The sequence below is a fragment of the Phyllopteryx taeniolatus genome, chromosome 11, assembly GCF_024500385.1.
Source record: "Phyllopteryx taeniolatus isolate TA_2022b chromosome 11, UOR_Ptae_1.2, whole genome shotgun sequence".
In the NCBI taxonomy this organism is placed as follows: Eukaryota; Metazoa; Chordata; class Actinopteri; order Syngnathiformes; family Syngnathidae; genus Phyllopteryx; species Phyllopteryx taeniolatus.
The window spans coordinates 28,858,126-28,864,125 of NC_084512.1; positions in this window are offsets into that span (position 1 = coordinate 28,858,126).

A 6,000-nucleotide genomic window follows, 5' to 3' on the forward strand; every position below is an offset into this window, starting at 1 on the left:
AAGTTGATCAGATTGAACATTATAGATATCTCGTCTTTGTCGGGTATTCAATGAAATATCGGTTGAACATGATTTGCCAATCATTGTATTCTGTTTTAATTTTTGTTTAGCACAACGTCCCAACTTCATTGGAATTGGGCTCGTACTGTATAGCTCGATTGACGTATACATAGCTATATATGTGCGGCACGGTGGAGGACTGCTTAGCACATCTGCCTCACAGTTCTGAGGACTAGGGTTCAAATCTCGGCCCCGCCTGTGTGGAGTTTGCGTGTTCTCGCTAGGTGCTTAATGCTGTAGGAATATTACTTGTATATAAAATATCAACGTTTGAAACAAAACCAGTTGAACTCAAGATATAGAGCATTCATCAAAAACAAAAAAAGGTAATTTATAAATTCATTTGAAATAAATTTAAAATCCAACTTCTCAATTTGTCAATAAAAGAATAAAAATTTGAAGTCTATTCAAAACTATTGAATAGTAACATACAAATCAAATGGGAACCATTTTTAACCGTTATCAACGTTTCATTTTCACATTGTTATTGAAGAAAATGTAAATCATTCTTTACGGTTTTTAACCACATTTGAACTTAACACTAAATTTCAATTTAAAAAAAAAAAACTTAGTTTGGACCAAACCACAGTTGAACTGAATCTTTTGTTGCAATAACAAACATCATCATAAGTTTGTCTTTTAATATTTCAAGACAATGTTTCTTTTGTTTGTCCTTTCTCAAACTTTTGACAAGCTAGCTGCTACTCAGCACACATTCCCAATTGAAAGTCAACTCAATTTTCACTTCTTTTCCTCTTTCAATAATGTTTAAAGTTGAAACCACAACATTTTTCATGAAATTTAAAGAATGAAGCTGACCACATTTCAGCGCAAATCATTTTCCAATCTAGTCCAATTAAAGATCAATAAATATTGAGTATATTGATCAATGTGAGTGGAAATGTTTAATGGTGAAATTATGTTTTATTAAATGTTGTGTTCATTTCAAGTTTGCTGTTTGTTTGTAAAGTTGCCGATGGAGGCCACGGGCGACGTTCCGCGTCGTTCCATGTTGCGTGTGTATCGTGTGTGTACAACACAAACGTAGTTAGCATCGTATCACGCTAATGCTAAGCTAAGCATGCGCATTTGTCGTCCGGCGTGGCCGACTTGCCGGCGCGGGATGACGCCGGCGTTTGCGTCCGTTGGACGAAGTCCTCCCACGGCGAGCGCGCGCCCGGCGCTTCATTTTCCCGATGACCCGGGCTGACGTTGGAATGACGAAAGTTGCGATGATATTATTTGTCCGGCGCGCGGCCAGGCGTGAAACAGGCTTGCGGTGCCGCCTTTTGTGTACTCGCTGAACCCGAGCTAACGAGGCGTCCGTGTTCATTAGCGGACAATCGGCAGCGTGAACACAATTGACCTTGTGTGTGACCTTGTGCGTGACCTTGTGTGTGCCCTTCCTCACCAGCGAGCCGTCACAGCCTGCGTCCAAATGGAGGCAATTAGCCGCCGTGCGCCTCGCCCGCAAGCTGCGCCGTCGTGGCGGCTACAAGTCACAGCCTAATCGGACCCTCTGACACCCCCCCCCCCCCCCCCGACCCCCCGCTAGCCCCCCTCAAGTTCACAACCGTGGCAAACGAAAAGACAAAGTCAAGATTCACCAATGCAACGCAAAAAGGGATTGTGTGGAATGTAAACATCTGGTTCCAGATGCGTGCACTGGACACACACACACACACACACACACACATAGTGAATATGCACACAGACAGACACACAAATATACACACTCAGACACACAACTTGGATTGTACAGCAAAAGCCTACATGCGTGTTCACACACGCACACACGACTGACACTCCCCTTCCGTCCTTCATCTTCATCCTGCTCATCTTCGTCACGACCATCTCCGTGTCCCGCAGACGTTTGGAGGTTTGCGGGCGTGCTAACGACAACAAAGGCGCCGCTAATATTTGACGGAATGCGGCGGCCGGCGGCGGTGACTCTCGGAGGCTCAGCGCCGTCGTCTTTGCGCCGACTTTGCGTCGTCCTTGTGCTGTCGGCGCCATCTTTGCGCCGTATCTCGCGGACCCTGGAAGCCTCACCCGCCTGTCAACACTCGCCGCTTAGGAGCGGTGCTGGGGTCAGAGGTAAATCCCTCTGGAGCTCTGCCAGGGAAACCCCACTGACAGATCCCAAACACACACATACACACGCACACACATAAGCTTAAAGCACAAACACAAACACAGCCGTCGCAAGTGTGTGTGGAGTCGGTCTGTCGCCACGACGGCGGACGACGGCAGAGCCAACCCCTCTTTTGGGATTCGGTCACCTTTGGACGGCTTCCCGCTCGGCCGGACATCCGCTCGCCGTGCCGTCTTCGCCGCACGAACGCGCGCGCGCCGGTTTGTCCCCGAGCGAGGTGACGACGTGACCCGTGAGAATTTCCAGGGACGTCCGCTCTGTTTCCTTTCTGTGACTCTTCCGGTCTCTCCCGCCGGCGTCACTCTAAGCTCAGAGGCCGCCGCACGGTCGCCGGCGAGGAATTGTCGATCGGTTGTATGCCGTCGTCTTGATCTGGTGATGTCAAAATGTCGACAGCGCGATGCAAACGACTGTTTTAACTCACCGCCACGGATGTTTCTATCGGTCAACTGGAATCTGACCGCTTATCTCCACCGGCGTCCCTTTTTTTCCAACGGGTAGGTGTGGAAGAGGCTCTCGCGCGGCTTGTCTGTGAAATTCAGGTTTGTGAACCAGTGTAATGATAAACAGACACCAGTAGATGGCAGCGCTTTGGATGGGAAATCAGCACGGCTTTTGAGTAGAAGACCAAGAGTGGGCGATGAACCTCACTCAGAGAAATACTAACACGTTGGAAGTTGGATAAGTTTAGGCACCTGACACTCGAACACAGCATGTATACGTGTTGCGTTAGGGAGTAGAAAGTGGACGTAGCGATGGTAAGAAAAGATAATGCCGTTGATAGAGACGTGGAAAAGGCCACTGATGTTCCACTTGAGCCGTACTGTGAGTCAGTGTCACTCATTTTGTAGTCCATTATTTGGCCATGAAAATCCCTTTGGTGGTCTTGTTTTTTTTGGTTTTTGCTCCAAAACAAAAACCGTTGGCATCCAAGTCACTGTTCTGCTTGACAAAAAGCTCCTTTTCTCGACTTTTTGGTCAGAAAGTGGTGTTTTTGTTGAATCCGACCGATTGCTAGAAAAAGCTTTTCTGGTGAAAGAAGAGAGTTTCCTCTCCCTTTGGCCCGGTGGCTGCTTATATGGCGACAGGACACAATATCGTGCGGGTTTATGGGGAACATTTGCAGATGTCGCTTCCTGCTTTGTCATCAGTCACCACGGCAACCGCCCTGACGAGCAGCAGGTGCGCGTGCCAATCCGCAACAAACGCCTTCGCAGGAAGTCACGGCGTCTTCAGTTGGCATCGAGCGTGCGTCACACGACCGCGCTTAAATCAAGTTTTGTGTGACTTGTTTTCCCATCGCAGCCATCCGCGACCCCCCCCCCCCCCCCACGTCCCCCGCCCCCCTTGCCCCCCATGCCCCCGCCTGCTAATCTGCCGCCGGGCGCCACTTTGCTGTCCGCTGAGCTCGTCATCGGTGCAGAAGAAGAAGAAGAAGAATGAGAAAGAATGAAAGAAGAATGAAGCCCTGTGTGTTATTCTTTGTCGTTTTGTTGCAGGGTGAGCGCGCGGTCAGACCATTAGCATTAGCACCACGCCAAGCCGCCATAAAACACACACGCTTCTTCTGCACACACACACATGCGCGCACACGCACTCTTCAACGTGATCTTTATCATCATCCTCATTATGCGCTTCACCTTCTCCATGTTCGTCCTCCTATTTTTCAGCTTCTTCTTCTTTGTTTGTGTTGCTTTCTTCAACATGGTTGACAGCCGCTCCAAAGCATCCTGGGAAAGATGTTCCCGTTTGCCGTATTTGTGTGCGTACACAACTGAGATAAACCAAGATCAACTAAAGTCATCTCAGATAAGATGACAGGAGCTAAACGAAGAGGATTCCACCGGATTTGGATACACTTCGAGGGGAACTCAAGGCAACATGTCCAAACCTTTCTGCCCATTTTTTTGCGATCTTCTTTAACAGCTGCAGTTTACCTAAATCTACCGAGTTTTCATTAAAAATACATTTACCAAAGAAATCGACCTGCTTATGGAGGCTGACATTTTTAGGTCTGTTGACTCTTGCAAGAACGTGACGTGCACCTAGCACGCATGTTTTGGGGACGTACCTGGAGAAAAGCCACGCAGGCACGGGGAGAACATGCAAAGTCCACACAGGCGGGGCCGGGGATGGAACCCGCAACCTCAGAATTGTGCTAAGCAGTTGGTGCACCGCTTTGACAAGTGCAATTTATCCAAAATGCTACTTGAGTACATGTAGCGCATGACTAGCCACCTCTGGTTACATTTTTCCAGCGTGAAATCACGAGCTAACAGGCTAACGATGATGCTAAATTGAGGCCAACCTTTATTTGTTTGGGGGGAAATGACAAAGTTGAAAAAGCAACATTTGTAGCACTCACATCAGGTTTGGAGGTTAAGCTTGGACGAAATGTTTCTTTCAAAGTGTCGAGAGCTCAACATCGAAGTCGTCATCGACGTGTTCAGTTGAAATCATTCTAAAATTCGTATTTGTTCAGTTTGAAGTTTTGAGTTGAAAACTCTCGCTTTGTTGCCTTCGTGAGCGTTTCAGTGATTCGCGGTCGAAAGCGACGACCGACCAACACGTTGACCTTTGAAAAAGCGGCTGAAAGTGAAAGTGACTCGTCTTACTCTCGCTCGCAAACAACACACGCGCTCAGCATTTAGTCAGCGAGTTTATTTATTTAGTCGGGTTTCCTTCCGTGAGAAAGACGATCCGGGACCGAGTCTGTCTGAATGTCGTCGCAAGTTAAACGCATTCTCCTCACTGCCTTTTCCCAGCTCGCGGTTTCAAAACTAAAACCGAATCGTATGAAATCCGAAGCATGATTTCCCATAGGAAATCATGTACTGTAAATCCGAGACACTCCAAAATATGAACAAAAAATACACCTCCTAAAAAAATAACGATAGTTTTGCACATAAAAACAGAGGGAAACAAATAAGAACGAGCAAAGAACTAAAACATTTAACTTGACTTGTGATGGCGCGTAGAGCGAGGCGGGGAGAGAGGGGAGCCGTTTCGCCGATTCCAATCGCCGATCGCGCTTCTCGATTCAGGGTCAGTCGGAACCTTCTGTCGCGTTGCGTCAAAAGGTTTTGACAGACGGCAAAGCGTATTCCACAATGCGAGCTTTTGGGAACAATTCGCAGCTATGACAAGCCTCGCGGTCTGCTCGGCAACAAGGGGATGACATCCTGTCAGAAGTCACGCCTTCAAAGTAAAAGCACGCCAGTAGAAAAAGGCTTGACCACACTTTTGTCGGCTTATTCAGCAGTCACACTTCAAGTCGTTTGCAGTTATTTACTGCGTGCAACTGTTAAATAAGTCACCGCAGGGCCCAACAAAGTGTGCTGAAGACATTGCTATACAGTGCTTCTATTTGGAAAGTCTGAGTTTTATATATATATATATATATATAATTTGTGCACAAAATGAACCACACATCAGCTGCACGCAAAACCAACGACACAGAAATTTCATACAAAAACGTCTGTTCCTTTTCTTTGCGTTACTTCTACAATCCTCAAAAAGGATTCATCAGTAAGAGTCCTTTTTTTGGGGGGGCTCTTTTTTTTTTTCAAACGTTTTGCATTAATAGCACATGCTTGATGTTGACAAAAAAAGGAAACCTCATGGAAATCGGTCGTGATCTATTTTCGACATCCATGCATTGCCTTTGACTCCCACGTTGCCCCCACCAACATGGCCGCCACGTAAGCACATGACCTAGCGGGCCTGCTGCGGCGCGCCGGCGTAGCCAATATGTTTTCTATGCCGTTTGCACTCTGAAATCCCTC